The 27,887-nt window shown below is 34.1% G+C and overlaps 1 protein-coding gene and 1 long non-coding RNA gene across 3 annotated transcripts in view; one reads left to right on the top strand and one right to left on the bottom strand.

Annotated features, from left to right (window-relative positions):
* Positions 1-27,887, top strand: part of LOC113514396 (uncharacterized) — a 175,736-nt gene that overhangs the window by 86,548 nt on the left and 61,301 nt on the right. The window contains exon 4 of the long non-coding RNA XR_008252596.1: positions 24,374-24,399. This is a non-coding gene — a long non-coding RNA (uncharacterized LOC113514396). The remainder of the gene's footprint in view (positions 1-24,373; positions 24,400-27,887) is intronic.
* Positions 18,510-27,887, bottom strand: part of LOC113514422 (glucose-6-phosphate exchanger SLC37A2) — a 221,768-nt gene continuing 212,390 nt past the window's right edge. For both annotated transcript variants that reach the window (XR_008252595.1, XR_008252594.1), the window contains one exon: positions 18,510-18,522. The gene's annotated coding sequence lies outside the window, so the exon portion shown is untranslated. The remainder of the gene's footprint in view (positions 18,523-27,887) is intronic.

The following is a 27,887-nucleotide window of genomic DNA, read 5'->3' as shown; positions in this document are numbered from 1 at the left end:
TATTTCTTTTTTTCTTTTTTCATGTCTGTGATACGATTCTCTCTATCCTTTACTAAAACAATATATCTTATAATGGTAAACAAACTGACGGCCCACCTGATGGAAAGTGGTAACCGTCGCCCATAGACATGAGCAGTACCATGCACATAACAGAGTATACTGTTTCGCCCATGATACCCCTCATGCGTTGCCATTCCTGAGGACTCAGGTGTTATGCTTCTGTACCCTGTCATATCACTCTCTTCAAACTTTGCTACTTTGAAAACATACAAAATTTTTAAATTTGGAACTTGTCTTTTTTTTTAACTGCAATACAGAAATATTTCATTATGCCATCCTCTATGCATGTATAAATAGCTCGTGGAGTCAGTATGCACTCAACATGTATGTACATTCACGTACTTGATACCTACATAATTAGTTTATGTTCATTGTAAATATATATATATAATTAATTATCTAATTAAACTGACCCAGTTAGATTTGTCGATTTATACGCATGTTTTATTTTATTTTTTTTTAATAATAACAACAAGCAAGATATAATTTATCGTATCAGGGATGCGGCACTTAGTTCGTATGATTATTATTATCTATTAAATGGTAGTAAAATTTATCTAAACGCGATTTCCATATGTGTATTCGAATAGTTTTTTTGTTGGATACCTACACTTATATAATTACAACTTTATTTCACAAAAGAGAACCGAGTTCCATAATGATAAAATGAATATAGAACTAACAGGGGCGCAAACTATGTATTTAGTTTGAAAAAGAATCATTAATATTACAATATGGACGTTTGACCAACTCCTTCCGTTAGACCGCATTCAAAGTCGGGCAGCTCGAATTGTTGACGATCAGGCGTCTTACTGTCCGACTCGATCCACTGAAACTGCGTAGAGATGTTGCATCTCTGTGCATCTTCTATCGAATTTATCATGGGGAGTGCTCTGTAGAATTGTTCGGATTGATACCTGCTGCTGATTTTCACCATCGTACAACCCGCCATAAACTAAAATTTCATTCCAACCATCTGGACGAGTAGCGGTCCTCCACCATGCGTTTTTCAAGACACTTTCTCCCACGCACAACTACTGTTTGGAATCAACTTCCAGCATCAGTATTTCCGAACCGATACAACATAACCTTCAAGAAAAGAGCATATTCCTTTTGAAAAGGCCGGCAGCACACCTGCAATGCCGTTGGTGTTGTGGGTGATCATGGGCGGCGGTAGTCACTTACCATCAGGTGAGCCGCATGCTTGTTTGCCCCCTGTGTTGTAAAAAAAAATTTTGTATAAAAGACGTTTGCCTGTATCCAAATGTGTTTTTTATGGGATGAAAATGGAATAATAATCCTACACGCGCTATCGATTTAAGCTCATGGGATATCGTTATGGATGATAGATGAGAATGAAATTAGGTCAGTTGGCACATCGCGATTAATTCACCAGGAATTCACCGTGATGGTTTCCAGAGTAGATCGCGTGAAGGTCGATCTATTTTCAGCCGTGAATTGTCTACTGCTGGACATAAGCCTTCCCTATAAAGAGGGTTTTGTCAGGAGTTATCACGCTTGGCAGAAAAGTTGGCAACCGCAGTTAGATTTTTAAAGATGTTTTAAGAGGGACGTTGCTGCCCATCCCTCGCCGTCCTTTAGTTGACTTACGACACCCACGGGAAAGGGAGGAGTGGCCCCTTCTATGCCGGGGCACACACGATCTTGCCGGCATACTTCTTGTGATATCGGTACCAAATATGATGTACACCTTAAAATAAATACCTAAAAAATAAATTTTTGAATGACATTTAGGTTATACAAAAGCTGTTTATAATTATTCAATTTTTTTATAACAACTTAGAATGGCAAACAAGCTGACGGCCCACCTGATGGAAAATGATAACCGTCGCCTATAGATATGAACAGTACCATGGACATAACACAGTATACTGTTTCGCCCATGATACCCCCATGCGTTGCCATTCCTGAGGACTCAGGTGTTATTCCTCTGTACCCAGTAGATTCACGCCATAACCCACCATTCAAACTGAAACACAGCCATGCAAACACAACTGCTTCACGGTTGAAACACGAATGGAACAGAGGTACTCAAGCAATCGACTTTTGTACAAAGTCTCCCTCTGGTAAAGGATTATACCCTACGAAGCATAGGCAAGCGGCATCCATTTTTTAATTATTCAAATATAAATTTGAAAATTTCAGTTAACTTGGGATCTCTAAATTTCAGTCAACAAAGTTTGCTTGGCTGAGCTGTGCTCGCTCTACATCACCACTTTCAAACTATTGAAATTATAAAAACTATTTTTTTTATGCTAGATTTTTATAAAATGAAAAAGAAGAGTATTTATTTATTTATTTAATTCTTTTTTGTACACACTAATTATAAGAATATGACAGACGTAATCAAACGTACAAATGCGAGCTTAACTCTGATAGAGTTCTCTTCCAGCAACAGCCAAAGTGGAAAGGAGCATCAATGTCAGCGGATACAGCAGTGTACAGTATTGTGACAATTTTTAAACAGACAAAATTAAATTAATTATATTATATTTAATCGTACAAATACATATACATAAATACATACCTACATCTATGCATATACTTACACACACATACACATATATATACCATATACATACATATATAGATAGATAAATATATGTTCATAGAGATAGAAGATGCCCTTTAAGGGTACTCTTAAAAATATTTAGGATTTGACTCTCACGGATAGATATGGGAAGAGAATTCCACAAAGGATTTTCAAAAATTCATTTCATAAGGGGATTGAAGTTGGGGGTTTTTAATAAAGAAACTTACAAAGGATTAAAGGATTAAAAGTATGTGTTAAAGGAAAGAGTTTTAGCATTTTTGGAAAATCTTTTCCATGTTTTGGAATAAGGTGTGAATATTTATATAGCTTTTTGTCATGGATGATAATGGAATGGTAAATCCACTTGCGCTATCGGTATACACTAGTGGGGCACCAGTGAGAAATGATAGGTGAGGATGAAGCAGGTCAGTTGGCTCATCAAGATCAATTTACCAGAGAGAGACTTTGTAAAAAAGTCGTTTGCTTGGGTACCTCTGTCCCATTCGTGTTTCAACCGTGAAGCAGTTGTGTTTGCATGGCTGTGTTTCGGTTTGAAAGGTGGGATATGGCGTGAATTTACTGGGTACAAAGGAATAACAGCTGAATCCTCAGGAATAGCAACGCATGGGGGGTATCATGGGCGAAACAGTATACTCTGTTATGTCCATGGTACTGCTCATGCCTATAGGCGACGATTACTACTTTCCATCAGGTGGGCCGTCAGTTTGTTTGCCATTCTAAGTTGTATAAAAAAAATTAACAATAAATTAATCACGATGCTTTCCAGAAGGAATGCTATAAAACTAATAGTGAGCAGTTTCATCAACCCCCAAGGGTCTGAAATCAAAGGTCTACACGGGAATCATGTCAAGCTGAACGGAATCTTTAATTTTCCTATTCTATCCCCTCACTGGCCAATATTTTTTCATATAGAATGTCTCACTGGAATAGATTCGTGTAGACGAAGCCACGGTAAACGACTAGTTTAAAATAAAAGAAAATCAATTTTTTTAAACATCAATTAAATAATAATAAGATATAATAATAAAAAAAAAATATCATTTCTTAATAGAAGCAACTATTTCCACCTCTTATTGTACGCACATTGCTTGCTGCTAATTAATGCTCCTTTCCACTCAGGGTTTGCTGGAAGAGAACTCTTACAGTGTTAAGCTCGCCTGTTGTACATCTGTATTTAATATTATATGTTTGTAACTTTTTGTGTACAATAAAGTACGAAGTATATATAAATAAAAGAATATTATAATTTAATTCACAGATTTATATGGGTAGGTGTCGCGTTTGTATCTTATATGTACATTTTCTCACGATGTAACATTTAGGGTCCCGTAGGCGAATAACTAAAAAGAAATGCTTGTAATTTCATTATAGATTTTTGTATGTGTTTGTATGTCAGAGCGGCGTAACCTTTGTTGCTCAAATCTTCAATGACACGTCACTGGAAATATGGAAAAGTTTCTAAATGTGTTAAAGAAGTTAAAAAAAATTTGAAATTATGTTTGGAGCACAATTTTTTTTTGTTTTTTATCTGAATCCATCAAATAAGTTGTCGTAAAAAGCTTATTTCTCCAGAGTGAACCTCTCCAATGTTTTAGGGATGAAAACCTGTTTTAGGGGTGAAAGTTGGGGAGTTTCATAAATGTTTTAAAAGGAACTCTGCCGCTTATCCCTCTACCATTAAATTCCTTAAATCGCCTCTTACGACACCCAGAGGGAGACTTTGTACAAAAGTCATTTGCTTGGGTACCTCTGTCCCATTCGTGTTTCAACCGTGAAGCAGTTGTGTTTGCATGGCTGTGTTTCGGTTTGAAGGGTGGTATATGGCGTGAATTTACTGGGTACAGAGGAATAACACCTGAGTCCTCAGGAATGGCAACGCATGGGGGGTATCACGGGCGAAACAGTATACTCTGTTATGTCCATGGTACTGCTCATGTCTATAGGCAACAGTAACTATTTTCCATGAGGTGGACCGTCAGCGAAAAGAAAGGGCTGATCCATTCTATGCCGAGACCTACACGGTAATTTTTATCATAATTTGTAGATTTCCTCTCGGACACCTTATATAATTAAAGGACACATGATTTAGCAGTTTTGAAAAACTATTCCGTATGGGTCTCCAATATGGTATGAAATTTTTAATGAGAATCAGAGTCTGAAAAATTTTTAGTAAGGGTGTTACAATTCTGTATTTATACTTTTAGTATAAAATTAAGTTTAATATTTCAGTTTGTATAAAATAAACACTCCTTAGGGAACATAATCGAGGGTAGAAGTTGATAGTTATTAAAGATCCGTCATTATGCAAGACTAAGACTTGTTCTGTATTTTGATTCCTAGTAAAAAAATAAAGCACACGTATTACATGATTTTAGTAAAATTATACCCTAAAGGGATGAAGTCGGGGATGAAAATCGAATGACAAATTTTAATTCTTATATTCTTAAATTGGAAACTGGACATTAATCCTGAAATATGGAAATAAAATAAAAAAAAGAAAGCAATTTTTGTTTATGCATTTTTAGAAAAAATATCCTCAGTCCTAAAACATTGGAATAAAGAGTGAAACTTTATGAGATATCTGGTATAAATATATATTTTGATTACGTTACTCGAGGTTTTATATTTATACTCTTAAATATATTTCTATAAAACTAAAAAAAAAAAAAATTACATACCGATAGGACTTGCATATAAAAATCATTTTTAGACGATCATCCCCTAAGAAGCTAATGTTGGGGTTGACATTATGTTTGGGAATTCCATTATATTTTTAATTGGGGATGAAACATTTTGTGTTTAAAGAATTTTCTTAGGAGAAAAATAACAAACACCAGGTTCGACATTTTAGAAATATCATCCCCTAAGTGACTTATGTATCCCGTAAGTATCTGCAAATATTCTTAGAGGGGTGAAATTTTGTATAGATAGAAGGTTCTTGAATTTTGATGTGAGATATTTAAGAATTGATCTTGGAATTGTGCTAAAATAAGGTTTTTTGTTGTTTATTGGTATTAATTCATCCCCTATGAGAGAAAATAGGGGATGTCATCGTCTAGGTTTATAAAAGTTTTGAAATTTGTTAAGAATTTTTGAAGTTATGTGGGCAGGTATCAAGGTTTTGCAATATTAGGTAGAATTTCACATTGTACTGTAACATATTATGTTATAATCTTTGACAATATGAACAAAATCAGGTTGAACCAGTAGAGGGCGTAGTGGTCAATTGGTTAAAATCGTTTAGGTAAAAAGTCCTTCGTCGTCATAAGGTCAAATTTCACTCACACCAATATTATATGTGGTAAATAAAATTAAATAAAAAATCTAATATCTCCGCTGATAGTAAACATCGTTAACAAATCTTTTTTATTCCGTTTCAGGGCAGTAGGCTCGCCTCCAGCCAGGCAGCACTCCAATTAGTTTGGTAGAAAGTTGGCAACTCGTGTTACATTCTCTGCGTCTAAGTACCTCTTGTGATAATATGGTCGTGAACATATTTTTACATATTATATTTTACCATCTTGCAATACCTAAGCACCTATATACTCGTATATGTAGGTATAATAGTAAATAAGTACCTATAATTAACACATGGAAAGCAATTTTTTTTAAATACTTCTCGTGTCGACTTTCTCTCCTGTTTTCACGTATTTGTTTAATCTTTTAGTTTTTATTTATTAATCTATTTAATATAATGAATATAAAAATATATTTATTTTTTTAAATAAAATATAGGTACTTAGGTGTATCTAACTTCGAAAATAAATTAGTGAAAAATATATAAAAAAATAATATATAAATGAAATAAGAATCTAAATACATTGTATTAAAGTATATATTTATTTATTATAATTGTAAAATTTAATATAAAAAATTGTATTCTAGAGTTGTATGCACTTAGTGTCCGTCGGCAAATTTACAAAATGAATTAAAAATTATTAAACCTCCAATTTTATATGATTTTATGTTCGATTTAAAATAATTGTCATCGTTAGTTATCGTTTGTGAAAGAAATAAAAAAAATATGATTTTTTTTCATATTTTTTAAAGATATAAAATTTTACGAAAAATTTCAGTCTAAATGTGTGTCTATCAAATGTAGTTTTCAGTTTAAATACATCAAAATTATAATTGAATACAATTCACGAGATCCCATTCTCCCAGAAATGAAACGTTTAATAAGATTTTTTACGAAAACAATTATAAAAAAATGCACAAAATATGCACATGCACCTAAAAAAAAATTCAAAGTGTATTAAAAATATTACGTAAAGTTAAAATCAAGAAAATATGTTTAATTATAATTAAACAGGACCTATACTTTACGTGCTAAGACTTTTTTTAATTTTTCAAATTGAATAATGCATTTTTAATGCACATGCAATTGCACTATTGCAAATACATGTATAAAATTTTTGTTTCCACATTAAAAATAATGCTTTTTTATTTCAATACTGATAAATTAAATACTATTTACTTCTATGTGAGGGTTGTTTTGTTTTTTAAGAATAAGAATAATGTATAATTGCATACGGTAGTGCAATGCAACCGATGCAACATGTTCACAGGTCAAAATGCAACGATTAAATTGAAGAATTTATTGAAGTAAATTATAAATAATGAACAAAATATGTTTAATTTTACTTCCCAAGAAGAATATTCTTGAAATTGTTTATTTTTAATTTTTTTTATTGACGTTGCACTTACAGGTCCGGTTGTTTAAAGAAAAAAAATAGAAATAATGAAATAATGAGAAATTCAATTAATATTTATTGAATAAGGGGACATATTCTGTCAATTTTGAACAGTACTTTATGGTAATTTAAAAAAAAAGAATAAAATAATGCATTCTATAAATAGGTCCAGGAAATACTAACTAGTGAACGATTCATTAACTACAAGGACTTAATTTCAGCCCTAACACAACTATCAAATGGCCAACTACATCATCGTCTTTCTGAAATCGTGTAATTTTTATCAAAAATTAGTTAAATTGGCCAAGAAAAAGCGGTCGATTTAAAAAAATATGAGCTAAAGAGCTGCGCTCGCGCATCACACCGTTACGTTTCACCGACGAGACTGACGCGTATATTGCTATCTCACTCCAACACGCCCGCCTACCTCACTCCCCCAGAGACAGGCGAGATTATACATCGACTGTAAATTTTGATACTTTGTCTGGCTTTATTAATGGAACGTTTGCCTTTATTTTTCGTTCATTTAATTTTCCTGACGCATGTATTAAATCATATAATCTGTTTTAGTTTCTTCCATAATTATAAAATTACTGATTCTTATTTGATCTTAATGGAAATCTTAGAAAAATTTAATAATAAAATTTTAATTAACACTTAAATAAATTTATGATTATTTTCATAAGATTGTGTTGTAAGATACATATAGATATTTATATACTATATAATATACTAATTTTGAATCATATTAGTCGTAGTACGAATATTAGTAACTTATATTTTTAAAGAAACTTATTATTTGTTTTTTTAATAAACAGTTTTTTTGTTGCAGAATATGTCATAAGTGTAGGTAGATAATGCTTTAAAAAGTATTAAATGTCACCAAATAATTGTATTGTTACAGATTATAACAAACGTTAACAATAAGCTTAAAATTTTATAACTGTTGTAGACATCGTAAAATCGCCGCAGTTGGCATTTTTATAGCTATTTCATTGTTGCTCACTCGCTTATGAGGTATTTGCTTAAGAAAAAGAGGGCGTACCCGTATCGTCTTACTCATTTTACACAATGAATAAATCAATATTGTTATGACAAACTTTCCCAAAAATATTATGTATTGTGATATTTCAAAAAGAAACTTTATATTAATTTTTGAGTGCTAACTAATATATAGTACAGCAAATTTCGTGACAATTGCACCAGGTGATAACAAAGTCACTTTTGCACTTATTTACATTAATCAACATTTCCTAATTCCTTCGTAACTACATTTTTTCAAGGTCGTAAACACAATTCTATATCGCTTATATTAATATGTGTACTTACTAATATTATCAATGAGATAATGTTTTCTTTATTCGTAAGACAAGTGTAATATATATACATATTGTATTTGTGCTGGAAAACCAAAGAACCGGTTTAGGTGAAAATTATTGATAAAGTGATGACGTCATCTTAATAATGCAAATTCGTAGTGCATCTTATAATGCACCACGAATTTCCATTGATAAGGTATAGGTAATATTGGTATGAAAAGATTAGTATTTTTTTTATTGTATTTCTATTAGCTAATCATAATTTCATAGTATTTGACAATAAGAGTTTAGAGCACAATAAATCTAAACCGGTATATAACAGTACTATTAGATAGTGTATAGGTAATTATGGTCGTAACAAAAACATGCATTATTATCGCGTTATTACGTTTTTATGCTCATATTGTAGGAAAACCGGAATTTCCGAAAAGATCCACTAAAGGCATTGCTAAAATTTCAATATGAATTATTAAAATAAACAGTAGTAGTAAACTTGTCTATGTTAAACTTCCAAGTAGTACCAAGTATTTTAAGTAAACACCATCGTGAGTATCACAATAAATCAAACTACGTTTCTTTTTACACCATTGTTAATAAATAAGTACTAATATAATGATTCAATTTTAAAACTTTTACAAGTGCTGATCATTGCCAAGTCTTCATAGTCCACTGCACGTCATTGGCATAGTGTGAATGAAATGTGTGAATATCTTTATTAATTGTATGCGCACTAAGTGAGGTTTTTTATATTTTTCGCATCAGAAAATGCTTTCTCTATACATTTTTGCATTTACAGATGTGAAAACACTTATTATTGCCTTCTTATTGTTTTTGTTAATGAGTATGGAATATACACGTATTCAACCATGAAAACAGTTGATGAAATTTTAATGATAATTTATTTTATGTAACAATTATTATGAGAGTCCAAACGTAAAAGGGTTTGTAACATAAAAGTAATATGGTATTTAAACACTATTAAATCATATTTATTTATTAACTCTTTATTGCACCACTTAAAGAGTAGTATTTGTGTTATTTTTTTTACAATATTTAATATGCTCAAATTATATAAACAGATTTCAATAAACTTTTTATGGTATTTTATTTTTATTAATAAATAAACTAGTATAATTATATTATCATATGTAATATTTAAAGACATATCTAATAACAATATCGTTTAAACAATTTCAGATGTAGATTACTTAAAATAAATACAATACGTTGAATTATGAAGATTAGACTTCTTTTATGTACCGGAATTTAACCCCTAATTTCTTTTGGATTTACGTGAGATAAATACATTATAAAGTAACTGGGGTCAGTGCTCTCCAGTTTTTAATAGTTGCAAAGGCTATCTTAAGACGTGGTATGTGTAGAGATTAACGTAATCTACTGTTGTAAATTAGAATTGTTTTAGAATAGATAATACCTTATCTTCTAAATCACGAAATTATGCATTAATAGATAAGCAAAAATTTCATCATCGATAACTTGAATTTAATTAATTATCAGAAAAATATCTTCTTGAACAAAAATATCTAAACATAATATATGATACTAGAATAGATCGTCGCTCCATTCATAAAGTATTGTTTCTATGGCAACGATCATTAGCCGTTGCACAATCTTAAAATAGAATCTTGCAGTCGCCAATGCATACGAAGATCACGATCGTCAAAGGAATTTCCACTCTATAGTGTACTTTAAGAGTGCTAAATTGGTCGGGACTATTTATATTTCTTGCCAAGAATGTAGACATTTTTCTTCGCGCCTTGTAAATTGGTGTGGAAAAAAGTAAAAGAGTGTCTTTAGATTCTACACCGATATGAATATTAACTATTATCTTTATTGAATTGCTGATTGTAATAAAACTTTATGGCAATAATTAACGTCATATAGTGATTTTGGTATATACACTCTAGTTCGGCATCTAGCTCTTGGAGCTAGATGTCGATCTTTCAAAGCATCTGTCTCCAATATCATAAAAATTAAGACAAATATACTTAATGTTTTATGTACAGTACTAATAAATGTTAGATTAGTACATTTACTAATCTTCTATCCGTAAACGTGTACAGCTTCTGTTCTTTACGCAATACAACATTGTATACTCTGTGTTAATCAAACCAGCAAACAATTGTAATTGTTCATTTACGTATAAATGCCTCTCTTTTTGCACACTACTGTCTAGACTGGTCCTCTAATTGACTGATTTTGCTATAAATAACTGGTTATAAATAAACTGTGCTGTTACTAAGCGCATCGCGTGAGTGTAACTCTGCATGGATATTGTATGATCTTGGTGTTGCGACGTATTGAAACTATTAATATGATATTATCGTATTTATTTTATGTAGATTAAACTATTTGTTGATTTTGAAATTTAGTAATATAATATTATTGTATAAATGTAATTGTAAAATTTTCCACTTATAATGATATTAGTTTTTTTACACATATAATTAATAAATTGGCAATAATTTCTTAGGATCCTTTTACTTAGAATTTATACGGTAATTTATTTTAAGAATATTGATTATTTAATTTAAATTGTATCCCTGAATAAAACTTTTCCCTCGTGCAGTTTATATGATGAAATTATTTTTTTCTCCGTTCAATTAAAATGTATATCTAATCTGAAACTTAGATTTCCATATTAATTTTAATCATTTTCTAATTATATTTTAAATATTGTAATTGACAAAGACAATCTAGGTACATTTTTTAATTACTATAAACGTTGTACCACTAATTGAACATCTGCGTATTAGTTTTCTTTAATATCTACACTTATGTATGAAATAATGGTGATATTAATCTTAAATTAAAAATTCTATTGTGTCTAGAAGTAAAAGCCTTTCAACGTTCTAAGTAATCAACACTCAACGTACAGGAATACATTCATTAAATCTATTGTCGGTCTATTCAAATCGACCCTTAATGCACGTACGTCCGTGACCGGCTTTTTGTGAAAAACAAACAAAATAATGGTCCTACATTTCACTCTTAAGTTATTGAGGCGAGCAAACGATGAAAAAAATAAAAAGATATCCAAGTACCAAGACAGTACGCGTCGAGCTACATCGATCGAAATTCAAGTTCGGAACAAAAAGTGGACCGCGTATAGTTTCTCGCTCGCACGTGCGGTGTTGACTCGCGAGTGAAAGGAATGGGGAGAGACGTCGCCCGCGCCCACGTAAGGAGGACGGTACATTGAACTCACGAGTTCGAGGCTGCGCGCTCGAAATAATACCATCTCTTTCTGCCTAGAAGCAAAACGGCCTAACGCCTTTCGAGTCAGAGCATTCGAAATTTGAAATGGAGCCACTGTTTTAAAGATTCGAACACTGATCGTTTGTCCTTGTCAGTCGTTGCGACACGCGAATTTGTCTCTGGATGGATTTTTTTTGAAAATCGAACGTCTGTAGTTTCTTATTATCTTGTTCCCTTTTTGAAAAAAAAAACGCGTTTTTAAATCTCGTGCACTTTTCATTATAATAGTGACAGTGACTTTTGAAGTGAAAGCATAGAACAACTGGGTAAGTGTTTCTAGACTTAGGCCTAAATCTAGACTGGAATATCGGGACCTACATTTCAGTTTGACTATGTATAATATGGAATACGGCAGGAACCTTCTCCTTGATAAAGATCTCGATGGATATCTCCATGACCTAGATCATGGCTGAGTTTAGACCTAGATTTTTTTGTGTCTAGACTTTTTTCTCGGATGATTTGCTTCCACAGTGGTAATAGGTAGACAACACCGTCATCTAAATTTGATCACATCATACGTTTTGAGCGCACCACGTGCCTGTCTAGACAGAGCAACGTGCTAATGCATACATTATCTCCAACTTGTCGATATGCATTAATTTGTTAAAAAAAAAAAGAATTAAAAAATAACAAATCAAGATATAAATTTATAACCTAAAAATTGTCACCAAAACTTGTCATTCCTGACAAATATGTCGTATATGCAAATTAATATCGATATGTAAAATTAACAATAATCAAGGGAATATCTGAAATAATTCATACACTACAGATTCAGAAAACTACGGCACAAAAATACGTCATCAAATTAAATTTACTCTATGGCATATTTATATATATAAAAAAAAATTCTACACCACTAAAGTCAAGGAAAAATAAAAATACTTAATATTGCCAGCTCTACCATTTTTTTTATTACGATTTTTTTTTAAATATATATACCTAATATAAGATTAAAAAAATCATATTTAATTCCCCACTCAACTCGCCCTCTCTAATAGGGGGAAAAAATCTATTAACAAGATATAATGGTTGTAGGTACATTATTTGTTGGAATTACGTTTTTTTTTCTGTTTAAAATGGCTTTACTTATTCTATTCAAAGGTATATATATATACCTAGGTGTCTAGTGCACAAAAACCTATAGCTAGGTATTTAATAAGATCATTTGTGACTATTATTTTATTGTTTTTTTTTTTTTTTTAAATAACCTAAGAACTTCACGAAAAAACCTCTTACATGCCATTTATAGGTCTATGAATATTTAGTAGTGAATTTACTGGTATTTTTTTTTGATGGGTGAAAATGGTATGGTACTGCGCTAACGGGAACCTCTTACGATGAGAATGAAAACAGGCCATTGATGAATTCATCAGGAGGTTTCCAGGGGGAACCGCGAGGAGGTATGAATATTTAGTAGTGAATTTTCTAGTATTTTCTGATGACGTCACGGCGTGTGTGGTCTTTTAGTTGAAATTAAATTACCAAAAAAGGTTTTTCTTCTGTACATTGCTAAGGTTTATTAAAAAAATTTGCAATATTCAACCCTGAAAAAAGTTTCCTTTTAATCTGAACATAAACTATGTCATATAAGTATTTTTATTTTTAATAGATATTACATTTTTATTTGTTATTGATTAAGGGCCTGATGGCACATTATGATATATAAATTTTAGTTATTCTATTTTTTTCTAAAGTCACTGATATTTCAACGAAAGAATAAATTATTACAAAAAAAAATATTTGTCAGGTGTGAATACCATCTATTACAATTATATAGGTATACACATAAAAAGCTACTAAAAATCTTTGCTGTAAAATTAATATATATATCAAGTTTTTTTTTTTTAATTTTAGCACGAATAGTAGATATTGTGCATACAGTAGATAGTGTAAATAATCCTTGAAATATACATAATCTGCTTATACCCATCATCTCTCTCTTTCTCTTTCGCACTCTCTCTTTTTCTCTCACACACAAATATATCCTAAAGAGAACTGAACTGAATGTATCAGGTATAGAAACATTTCCACCGTCTCCATATTTTGTCGAGTCATGCAACGTATAGTGGATATCTAATTCTAGAAGATCACGATCTTCTCAGTGAGTGACAGTAAGGTTTTCGGTCAAGGTTACTCTGCTGTAGCTTTTCTAGTTCATGCTAATTGTCTTTGGACGGATTGAAGTCCTGTAGATACATTGTATGACAATGTATCTCAAAGACTTCAAACATGTGGGTCTCACAATTCATTTGTATGAGGTCTCACAATGTATCTCCAGGACTTCATTCAAGCTATATGAAATTTCCAATAACTTATTTTCATTAAAATTTTTTTGATTGTCAGTTTTTTTACTCTATGGCTCAATGATTGTTTTTTTTTGTACCACAAAGATGGCAAACAAGCATACAGCCAGTCTGATGGTAAACGGTCATTATAGCCTAAAGACGCCTGCAACACTAGGGGTGACACGTGCACACTGCCGACCCTGAAGAAGCCTTAATACACTCTTTTTGAAGAATCCCATGCTGTAGTCTCTAGGAATGTTGATGAAGGAAACTGATCTAGTTAATGATAAATATGTTAAAGAGGAGTATACTTGGTTACTCAGATGATAATTGTCAGTATAATTAGAGAAAAATACATTTTTAATCCAAGGGTCTACACGCAACCTCTGAGAGGAAGGATGATGTGACATCCAATTTGTTTATCATATCCAAATCTATAGAGAACTCTAAGTCTTCTTTGCCCCAAAGTCATAGTTGTATTAGCAATTGATTTTCTACCATATAACCTTAATGTCATTTGCTTGGCCTTCTAACCCCGATTTCGGTCTGTCAATCAAAGAACTGCTTATTAGATGCATGGCATCTTTCAAGATAAAGCAGTAAGTTCACAATAGTTTTTAAAACTAAACCAAGCCCAAATTCAGCCATGCAATATCATACTCATTCATGCGGTAGATATGCCAAATAACGACTGACTGCCCTTGACCTAGTTGAGTGCTAAACTATGAGGTTGTTTGAAGATGGCTTGTTGACAAAGACTAGATTTTTAACCTTGAAATATCGACGCAAATTGGCTACTTTTCAGTATATTCAGGACACACCCTGGTCAGTGTCCATTAAAATTGGTCGTTCCTTCTCCCTTCCAACATAAAAATAATGGGGTGCAACTTTAAAAGGTAGAAAGTACACAAAGTATAATGCCTTCAGGTTCGAGTACCTAGATCTTACCATCAGGAAAGACAGGATCAGCTGCAAAGGCATTATGAAATAAAAAAATATATATACGCCACCCAAACAGGCAAAACAAAGTGACTATATGTCACCAAACCTTTTCATGTCCATGATGATGGAAGCTGTAATAGTTTTTTTTTTTTTAATGGGTGAAAATGGTATGGTAACCCCGCCTGCGCTAACGGGATACGCTGGCGGAGCACCAGTGAAGGGTGATAGATGAGAATGAAAACAGGCCAGTTAGCCCATCATGATGAATTCATCAGGAATTAATCATGATAGTTTCCAGGGAGAACCGCAAGGAGGTCGACCTGGTTGGGTATATTGCTAGCAATAGGATTCTCAATCTCCATTACTAACAATCCCTTTCCCCCCAATAGTTTATATTACACAATAGTAGGTAACAGGAGCTATGCTATATCCTATATGCTAATATCCTGCTCTTATAAGGAGAGCCTGTAGATTCCAGCATAGAATAGACTATCCCTTCCTTCCTTTCGTTTCGTAAGAGGCAACAGCTTATGGTGGAGGGATGGGCAGCAGCGTCTCTTTTAAAACATCGTCATAAACCAAACTGCGGTTGCCAACCCACCTGCCAAGCGTATTAACTGCTGGCAAAACCTTTCTTAGGAGGGAGGCCATGTACAGCAATGGTCAATTAACGGCTGATACAACATCAACATAGGGAGAGACTAGTGCCTAGCAACAGGATATCAGTATATCCGAGACTATACGACATCATAACCTAGAAGAGCATATTCTCTGGTCCTTTGGAGGATCATGGGTGGCGGTAGTCACTCACTATTTTACCAGAGGGAGACTTTGTACAAAAGTCGATTGCTTGGGTACCTCTGTCCCATTCGTGTTTCAACCGTGAAGCAGCTGTGTTTGCATGGCTGTGTTTCGATTTGAAGGGTGGGATATGGCGTGAATTTACTAGGTACAGAGGAATAACACCTGAGTCCTCAGGAATGGCAACGCAAGGGGGGTATCATGGGCGAAACAGTAAACTCTGTTATGTCCATGGTACTGCTCATGTCTATAGGCGACGGTTACCATTTTCCATCAGGTGGGCCGTCAGCTTGTTTGCCATTCTAAGTTGTATAAAAAAAAACTATCAAGTGAGCCGTATCCTCAGTGCTGTATAAAAAAAAATACTGGATGATAGAATAAAATAAGTAAAAGACCTCGACTATCACCTGAAGCTTATCTAAAAACGGTAACTGCCAGCTATATAAATAAACAAGGTAATTAATTATTTAATTCTGTATCATTCTTTGAAGGGAACGATAAAGAGTTTTAATTCATTCATTCAAGACCAAGGACATAGTGCATAATGCTCTGTGGTAGTTCCATGCAGTTATTCTTCTTGCACCAAAAGTTGCACCACCATTGCACTGCTTCCTTTATTAATAATCCATTACATTCCTACAGTCAATCTGATCTCCCTGCAGAAGGAAGATATGACCTATTATAGTCAACAAGAGGACCATAATTGTATGGCTACAGTTGACCATGACTAAAACTGGTAAGGTGATGACATCCACCAAGTCTGCGTCAAGTATTTGTGTGATAGAGTAAAGAATAATTAGACAGGTGAGACAGTCCATTCAGTATAATGACTGGATCACCATTGTCAGAAATTGGACTATTTAGAGTTATGTAGAGCTTCAGTGGACACTGGTTAACGGTAACTACTGTCCGTGTTCAAGATATAGAAAATTTAAAATGGTATCACTGTAATCAACATACTCGACCTCCCCCAAGGGGGGTTTGCCAACCGCAGTTAGGCTTTAGAGATGTTTTAAGAGGGACGCTGCTGCCCATCCCTCACCCTCCCTTAGTCGCCTCTTACGACACCCACGGGAAAGGAAGGGGTGGCCTATTCTATACAGGGACCACATGGCCATCATTTTTTTTTAATAGGTGAAAATAGAATGGTAATCTCACCCGCACTATTGGTATACACCGGCGAGGCACCAGTGAAGGATGATAGGTGAGAATGAATGCAGGTCAGTTGGCCCACCATGATAAATTCGACAAAAATTAATCATGATGGTTTCCAGGGGAAACCGCGTGGAGGTCGACCTGAGAGGATATTTTGCTAGCAATGGGGTATATTAGACCTCATTACTAACAATCCCTTTCCCCCGCTCTGTACTCGTTATTAGAATAAGAATGGTGTTACTTAAAAATTTAAGATCTAAAACTAAACAATCCGTTAGAACTGATCAGCAACTTTTATGGGGGGAAAGGGATTGTTAGTAATGGAGACTGAGAATCCTATTGCTAGCAATATACCCAACCAGATCGACCTCCTCGCGGTTCCCCCTGGAAACTATCACGGTTAATTCCTGATGAATTAACCATGATGGGCTAACTGGCCTGTTTTTATTCTCATCTATCACCCTTCACTGGTGCTCCGCCAGCGTATCCCGTTAACGCAGACGGGGCCATACCATTTTCACCCATCAAAAAAAAAAAGCTCAGCACCTTTTATCATTTATATACTTGGAATTAGTCTCTAGTACTTTCTATTACAGTCCTTCCTATTTCGGATGTGAAGCAACAATTCGATTCCATACAATTTGTCCCATAAGGCACTTTAACAACACTTGAATCCTCAGGAGTAGCAGCAGTACACGAGAGATCCAGTTGTGCAATATCCTTGACCTATTCATATCTGTTGTATCTATTTGTTTTATCACTTACCTTCAGGTAAACAGCCCTACTTGCTTACTATTTTCATTACAGCAAAAGCCATCTTTAAACTTCATTTTTTTTATATATAAATAAAACCAGTCTAAAGACCAAAGCTGTAAAAATTTGTTATTAATTTTTGTGGTAATAATATATATTTTGTTTTATACAACTTAGAATGGCAAACAAGCTGACGGCCCACCTGATGGAAAGTGGTAACTGTCGCCTATAGACATGAGCGGTACCATGGACATAACAGAGTATACTGTTTCGTCCATGATACCCACCATGCGTTGCCATTCCTGAGGACTCGGGTGTTATTCCTCTGTACCCAATATAACAATAATAACTCTTTTTTTGCACACAATAGAGATGTATACAAGGAGTATTTATACAGAATGTGTATATACAAAAGGCGGCCTTATTGCTAAAAGCAATCTCTTACAGACAACCTGGTAATGAAAAGATTTTTTTTTATATAAAGCCTCTTGATTTAATTACATATACTTTTATTTTTAATCATAAACTCACCACCTGATACGTAAAGTCGTTATCTGTCGAAAGAAACCGACAAGGAGCTTCCCAGACAGACATACATAGTAATGCTAATAGGGATTAGTCGAATATAATTTGTAATAATAAAAAAAAAATCGTATCGCACTTTTTACGTCCATAATGTGGACTGTTTACTGATAACGTTATCAACGAATTTTGACACTTCGAACATACAATAAAAAAGTTTTTATTTTTTCAAGAAATGTACTCGTACACTATCTACTTATATAGAAATCATAATTTTAACGCTTAGAATATGACATGCTGTAAAGTGGAGAGCAGAATTTTTTTTATGCTTGTTATCTATACAATGTACCAGTACACACATGTCCATACATATATACACATGTATGTGTATATTTTCACCTATTTCATGTATTTAAAAATAAAAATAAATTATACATAAATACTTAATACAATGATTACTGAAAAAAAACTAAACCCTTTATTTTATAAATAAACTTTCTTATTCATGTAAAGAGAACTACCTATTAATAAAATTAAAATAGTCTTAATTTTTTTTTATACAACTTAGAATGGCAAACAAGCTGACGGCCCACCTGATGGAAAGTGGTAACCGTCGCCTATAGACATGAGCAGCACCATGGACATAACAGAGTATACTGTTTCGCCCATGATACCCCCCATGCGTTACCATTCCTGAGGACTCGGGTGTTATTCCTCTGTACCCAGTAAATTCACGCCATATCCCACCCTTCAAATCGAAACACAGCCATGCAAACACAACTGCTTTACGGTAGAAACACGAATGAGACAGAGGTACCCAAGCAAACGACTTTTGTACAAAGTCTCTCTCTGGTAAATGATGAATAAATAAATAAATACAATAATCATAATCATTATATCAGCCTTCAACTGTCCACTGCTGAACATAATCCTCCTCCTTGAAGGGTTTGCCAGTAGTTGCCACGCTTGGCAGGCGTATTGGCAACCGCAATTAGGTTTTAAAAATGTTTTAAGTGAGACGCTACTGCCCATCCCTCGCCCACCCTTAGTCGCCTCTTACGACACCCACGGGATAGGAAGGGGTGGCCTTTTCTATGCCGGGACCACACCAACAATACCCACTACATACTAGCGTCATATAATAACATTTGATACAATAATTACAATTCTAATTAGAATAAAATTGCTTATTAGTCTAAACACTAGAGTGTAATAGGAAAAGGGTACATTTCAGGACCTTAATTAAAAAGAAATCTAGCGGTTTTATGTTTTGTAAACAATATGTCCAATTAACAATGACCTCTACATTCCACGTATGTTTATACAATACAAGTGTCAAGTTGAAACACAAATATTCCTTGATCGATTCCTATAAAATATATACGATAGATTTTAAATGACCTGTTCGATTTAAAAAAAATGCTTTCTAATATTCCACTTGTATTGTAAACGCTAAAGTTTGTATGTATGAATAGATGTTACCTACTTACCTACCTATCAGAGGGAAACTTAGTACAAAAGTCGATTGCTTGGATACCTCTGTCTCATTCATGTTTCTACCATGAAGCAGTTGTGTTTGCATGGCTGTGTTACGGTTTGAAGGATGGGATATGACAGTGAATTTACAGGGTACAGAGGAATAACACCTGAGTCCTTAGGAATGGCAACACATGATACTGCTCCATGGTACTGCTCTATAGGCGACGGTTACTACACTTTAATCAGATGGACCGTAAAAAAGTTGTATAAAAAAAACTTTTCCTGCAAAAACGACTAAACAGATTTTTATGAAATTTAGTGCACGAGTTGGTTATATTCTAGTTTAACACAGAATACTTTATAGCGCGTGATGTCCTTGGTGTTACAGGCGTCCAAAGGCTACAGTACCCCGTTTACCATCAGACGGGCCGTATTCTTATTTGCAGTTATAGTTACATAAAAAAATAATTATTAACGCGGGTAAAACCGGAAACAACAAATTTTCTCATAAGGATTTAATGAAAATTTAAACATAGACATTTCTAATCTTTTTTCTCAAATGTTTGCAAAAATAAAACTCAATGTACTGTTCATACAGAATGTGTTGTTATTATTAGGTAGGTGTCACTGTATGTTGCTCTACCTATAGGGTGGACAGGGGTTACCTATCAATAAATCTTAAATTCGATTATATTTAGGGTTATCCCTTTACCCTTACTCTCAAAGGCTGACCTTTATTATTTAAAAGTAGGTCAAACCAAAAATAAATTAATAACACGAGTACTAATATTCGGTTATTTCAAGATTTCGTAACCCAAAAGAATTTAATATTGAACATAATAATTAGTGACGAACCAATATGGGAATAATTTTTGTCAATAGTAAAAAGAATCATCGAAATCGGAGCATGCTTAGCAACCACATCGCCTGATGAGTATGTATATTACTGACAAAAAATCTGTCGAACTGATAAACCGTTATTATTGTAGTTAATTGAAAAATAATATATGTGAATCAGAAAAACCAGTTAAATATTTGGTAATTTTTTTTTATTTCAACTTTAACAAATTTGAATAATACAATACTACAAGTAAAGAGACAGATAAACTATATTTTAATAATGTAATGCAATGTACAATGGATTGTGCTCAGAGGAATTGTTCAATATGATGCCCATAGCCACTTTCTACCCTGGCACGGCTCGCCATTGACAGGGAGTTCATCCTCATGTCCTACAGCCTCAATGGTCGCGTGCTGCGCGGTTTCACAGATGTTTCCTTCCCACGAACACTCAGGTTATGGAATGAGCTCCATGCCGAGGTTTTCCCAAGAGACTACAGCATGGGGTTCTTCAAAAGGGGGGTAAAGAGATTCCCTCAGGGTCGGCAACGCACGCGTAATACCTCTGGTATTGCAGGTGTTCATAGGCTACGGTAATCGCTTACCATCAGGTGGGCCGTATGCTTGTTTGTTACCTTAGTGGTATAAAAAAAAATGTAATGCAAACCCGATGAAATTCTCTCATTGGCAAAATCTAAATGAATTTTCGTTCCTTATTCCATTCGCTTCAGAGATGAATTTTAAAAAAATCCGTTATTAGTACAAAAAACCTCACCTATAAGGAACCCTACGGAATATTTTATTATTTTCTAGACTGACAGGATTAGGTTATATGTGTGTCTGTCATTCAGTCAATCAGTATGTGTCGAGGGAGGAATTGTTCATAATTTACAGGATACAAAGGAATAACACCTGAGTCCTCGGGAATGGCTACCCATGAGGGGTATCATAAGCACCGTCTGTTATATCCATGGTACTGCTCATGTCTATAGGCGACGGTTACCACTTACCATCAGGTGGACCATCAGCTTGTTTGCCATTCTAAGTTGTATAAAAAAATATGGGAACTAGTGACTCCATTGTTCGAATAATCCTTCCACACTGTCCTTGGTGTAAAGCGTCCTGGTGAATCTGTTACTATGAGCCAACTGACCTACTTTCATCTTCCTCGCCTAACATCCTTCATTGGAACTCCACCAATTTAAACCGTAATAGTAATACTTAAGTATATATATATATATATATATATATATATATATATATATATATATATATATATATATATATATATATATATATATATATATATTTTATTTTATTAAAGTTAACAAACAGTAATACAATATATAATTATAATAAGATTTCATTTAAATGTGATTAATAGTACTACCAACAACGTTAACTACAGATTGCTATATAAAGAAAATGCTATATATATATATATATATATATATATATATATATATATATATATTTTATTACATATTTTATACAACTTAGAATGGCAAACAAGCTGACGGCCCACCTGATAGAAAGTGGTAACCGCCGCCTATAGACATGAGCATTACCATGGACATAACAGAGTATACTGTTTCGCCCATGACACCCCCCATGCGTTGCCATTCCTGAGGACTCAGGTGTTATTCCTCTGTACCCAGTAAATTCACGCCATATCCCACCATTCGAACCGAAACACAGCCATGCAAACACAACTGCTTCACGGTTGAAACACGAATGGAACAGAGGTACCCAAGCAATCGACTTTTGTACAAAGTCTCCCTCTGGTAATTAAGGGATTAACATTCTATTTTTATCTATAAAAAATACAGTGCCAGTTTCCTACTAGATTTAATGATCTTACCTTGACCTTGACTCCATATAACTGTAGCCAAATATTCTTAATAGTGTTGGATAATTTCAGATTTTGTTCAAAAAAAGAACAATGAAGTTCGTCGTATGAAAATTGTTCATTTACTTCATTTATTTATTATTGTGCCAAAGTATAACAACTAATATGAAAGTAAGATTGTAAAACGAATGACAATTAGACACCAAAGGACTAATTGAGAAACTCCTTTTTAATCAGGAATGCGATTGCTTGGGTACCTCTGTCCCATTCGTGTTTCTACTATTAAGCAGTTGTGTTTGCATGGCTATGTTTCGGTTTGAAGGGTGGGATATGGCGTGAATTTACTGGGTACAGAGGAATAGCACCTGAGTCCTCAGGAATGGCAACGCAAGGGGAGTATCATGGGCGAAACAGTATACTCTGTTATGTCCATGGTACAGCTCATGTCTATAGGCGACGGTTACCACCTTCCATCAGGTGGGCCGTCAGCTTGTTTGCCATTCTAAGTTGTATAAAAAAAAGAATAATATTCTTCGGTACAAAAATTTATGACCATTAATATATTATAATATCCCGTGTGGTCCCGGCATAGAATAGGCCACCGCTTCCTTTCCCGTGGATGTCGTAAGAGGTGACTAAAGGACGGCGAGGCATGGGCAGCAGCGTCCGTCTTAAGACATCTCCACAGTCTAACTGCGGTTGCTAATCCGCCAGCCAAGCGTGTCAACTAGCAACCCCCCCCCCCCCCGCCTCCCAAAAGGGAGGCCTATACTCATCAATGGGCAGCTAAAGACTGATATGATATAATGATGACATATATGGGTACATAGCGGACTTAATGCTAAAAGCATTCTCTCCCAGTCAACCGTAGGGAAGTGTCAGAATACTCGAATGCGGTACTAGTAATTATTGATATACACACATACTAAAATTACATATATAAATGAATTAATATATATATGAATAACAAATATACTTACACATATATGATATATACTATATTATACACGAAAATGGGAATAATATAAAGTACTTACTGCTTGGATAAAGTATAAAAGTGAGCATCATTCTCTTTGTTGTATAAAAAAAAACGTGTGAATATAAAATATATTTGGACCATATTATAAGGTCAAGAACTCTTGATGAGTCAAAGAATCTGAATAGGTTATAATACCAGTATATTAATACAATAATATTTATAATATATACATCACATCAGACTTTAACTGTCCATTGCTGAATATCAGCCTCCCCCTTGAGGGGTTTTGCTAGTTTTTTTCTTTTTTTTTTTTTTTTTTTATGCAACTTAGAATGACAAACAAGCTGACGGCCCACCTGATGGAAAGTGATAACCGTCGCCTATAGACGAGCAGTACCATGGACATAGCAGACTATACTGTTTCACCCATGATACCCCCCATGCGTTGCCATTCCTGAGGACTCAGGTTTATTCCTCTGTACCCTGTAAATTCACGCCATATCCCACCCTTCAAACCGTCGCAAACACAACTGCTTCACGGTTGAAACACGAATGTGACAGAGGTACCCAAGCAATCGACTTTTGTACAAAGTCTCCCTCTGGTAAAGGCTAGTAGTCGCCATGCTTGGCAGGCGGAATGGCAACCGCCGTTAGGCTTTGGAGATGTTTTAGGAAGGACACTGCTGCCCATCCCTTGATCATTAAGTTCCCTTAGCCACCTTTCACGACACCCACAGGAAAGGTTGGGGTGGCCCATTCTAGGCGCAATACAGCTAAAATATACAGAATATATGTTAAAAAATAAATGTAATTAACTTTTTTTATTTATTTTTTTCAGATACATCTCTGAAAATGGAGAAATGAGTGAGTACATTTTCAAATTTATTACCGAAATTAATCTAGCACTTAGTCCATAAGTATAGTATAATAACAAACAGAAATGAGAAAATGTAGGGACAATTAATATGACACGACGATCTGTGATGGATGGAGAAGAGAAGATGAAGGGTTAGTTAAATACCACCGACAATAGTTCAGTTCTTAAACAATAAACAAATTCTTTTTTTTACCACCTGCAAATTTATCAAAATTTATTTACATTTATAGTAGACTCGATCTTTGAGCCTGGATAGTCACGTACAGCGCGGTTTCAAAGATGTTACCTCTTACATACGCTCAGGTTCTGCAATGAGCTGCCTGCTCGATGTTTTTCCATGAGACTGGCCTTGGAATCTTCAAAACAGGCATAAAGAGGTTTCTTCAGGGTCAGCAGCGCGCGCGTAATGCCCCTCGTATTGCAGGCGTTCGTAAGCTTAATGATATAAAAAAACATAAAGCTATTACTAGGCTACATAAAATCACTGAACTAGATAGATAGCTAGATAGATAATTTATTTGCATTACTTACAGCACACAACAATACAAACATACACATATTACAGACATACGCAGTAAAAGAGATAAAAGAATGAAAAACAAAAAGAGACAACAAAAAAAAACTAGTGGGAAAGGGATTATAATAGACCCTAGCAATCCCATTGATAGCAATATACTCTTTAGGTCATGGCCGGCATCACACCTGCAATGCCGTAGGTGTTGTGGGTGATCATGGGCGGCGGTAGTCACTTACCATGAGGTGAGCCGCATGCTCGTTTGCCCCCTGTGTTGTAAAAAAAATACTTAGCGTGACTCTCTCTGGATTATCCTTTCCCTCATTTTTAATTCCTGCTGAATTCGCTACGGTAGGCCATTTGACCAAGCTTCATCACCACCTATCATTCCCACTAGTGCTCCGCCAGCGTATATCGATAGCGCAGGCAAAGACATCACTCCATTTTCATCCTATTAAAAAACCATCGATAGAGCGATCATTAAAAACATGATCACCCATCCAAATAATGTCCGCGCAAAAAGTCACTGTACCCAGTTGATTCTCAGCAAGTGCAACTGAACTGTGAACGCTTCTAATTAATTCTGAAAGAAATGGTTCGGCTCAGTTCCGTGTGTGAGCGAGACGGCAACAAGAAACTAGTTCACAGGATTGACACGTGTCATATTATGCTAGACGCAAGCACAGACTCCAGTCATTGTCATAGGAATTGGGCACGTTTCCATTGTTTACACACGGCGTAACACAATGACGGTACGAGAATTGACAGAGATCATTCTCAGCGTTTCGTATTCATTATATTTTTTACTAAATTTACTGACTACATGCGAGTTTCTTTAATTGTATGTTTTTTTTTTTTAATATTATCTTACTTCTTGTCTTTCTAATGCAAAAAAATGGACCTAGACGAGGACTGTACACGACAGATATTTAAGAGAAATAGAATGAAGGCTCTTAATTTATTAGGGCCTCTTGATCAGTGAAGATCAAAACAATAATTTTTAGAAATTTAGTCCGTCTGTCTGTATGTATATCTGATGTTTCGGCGTCATGAAAATACTACCTACTACGCCAAATTGGATGCGGTTTTCATACTTGTGTTCCTGAACGTATAGCTTAAAATTTGGTGTCTTATTTTGATATGCCAGCTACGAGTAGAAGCGGTCTATTGGTTTACCTACTTCAGAAGTCTACGTGCACGAAGTAGCGGGCGAAAAGCTAGTCGAAAATGGAAAATATGAAAATTATGAGAATTCATAATCATTAAAATAAATCAAAATTAAGTTACTGAGACTGAAGTATTTCCTTTTAACTTTGCTGGTGACCAAATAGCTTGAAGAATTATTCTTACTGCAAGAGTCATTTGCACTATTTTGCCTCTTTTTTTAGAATTACAAAATTACAAAACCCTAGAAGTTACAGTAATTTATATGTGTGTATGTATAGTCGTATATGTGAGTCATATATACAGGATGGAATCGACATGTGATCTTACATATATATTTTGAAATTGCACAGGGTGTTTTAATTCTACTTACTTAAGTAAATAAAGTAAAGTAAAATTCAGAGATTACTATACTATACTTAAAAATGGTTTATAAAACAAAAGTGAATTAAATCTCATTAAAATAGCTTACAATTTTACTGAAAATATTCCAACCAACCAAAATACATGCAATTCTAAGTAACTGTAAATTACATAATGAGTCTATCTGCGTATTAAACTTCATATAAATTTGTTCAGCAGTTTAAACGTATCTGAGTAACAAACCTCCAAAGTTTATTACAATCTTTCTCAAAATTGTAATATTAGTAGGTACATCATTATATTTTGTGTGTTTTCAGTAATAGGTATTGTTGCCAGGCTAATTTACTTATCTGTGTGTAAAATAATCAAATTTTTACTACAGATAAAGAACAACAAAATAATAATAATATATTTTTACGATAAAAACTGATTAGCAAAATAAATATGGTGGCTCATATTAATTTTGTCACACATACACAATTGAATAATTCCTGTCGATTTAAAATATAATTAATTTGGTTCCGAAATTATGAAAATACAAAACTTACGTACTTTACCTACATACAAAACAATACAATCCCTAAAAAAATCTCTTCTTTTTAGAAGCTATATTATTTGTTTTCATAAAATTTATATATATATATATATATCATATATAAAGATATAGGCCTACTAATATTAAAAATATTAATATGAACTTATATTAGCTGATAGGTTAGGTAGCCAGAGTACTGTTGCAGTGAACATTTGACACGTTCACTGCAACAGTACTCTGGCTACCTAATCTAACGTGTCAACATTGACACATTGGATAAATTGTATCCTACGCTTCCTTTTACCACAACTTCTTCCTCATGAACTTTAAAAATATATATAATATTATTTAGATTTAGACATAGAAATACAACTATAAGAACAAAATTCAATTTGGCGCAATAGTTATTCAGACACATCATGTACATTTTTCCCCAAATATCCCAGTTACATCTTAGTTACAATATTTTTTTATGCAACTTAAAATAGCAAACAAGCTGACGGCCCACCTGACAAAAAGTGGTAACCGTCGCCTATAGACATGAGCAGTACCATGGACATAACAGAGTATACTGTTTCGCCCATGATACTCCCCATGCGTTGCCATTCCTGAGGACTCAGCTGTTATTCCTTTGTACCCTGTATATTCACAGCCATATCCCACCCTTCAAACCAAAACACAGCCATGCAAACACAACTGCTTCACGGTAGAAACACGAATGGAACAGAGGTGTCCAAGCAAACGACTTTTGTACAAAGTCTCCCTCTGATGAAGTCCCTCTAGTAACAATATAATTATATTAGGAAGATCACAAAGCCATTTAGTTTCTAGTACCTATGTATGAATATGAATACGCGTTTTATTTTGAGATATAATTATTGTAGGCAAGCGCCACTTCT

The sequence above is a fragment of the Galleria mellonella genome, unplaced genomic scaffold (genome assembly GCF_026898425.1).
Source record: "Galleria mellonella isolate WM207_F2 unplaced genomic scaffold, CSIRO_AGI_GalMel_v1 utg1650, whole genome shotgun sequence".
Classification (NCBI taxonomy): Eukaryota; Metazoa; Arthropoda; class Insecta; order Lepidoptera; family Pyralidae; genus Galleria; species Galleria mellonella.
Note: the sequence above shows the minus strand (reverse complement) of the source record. Positions and strands in the feature narration are given on the sequence as shown.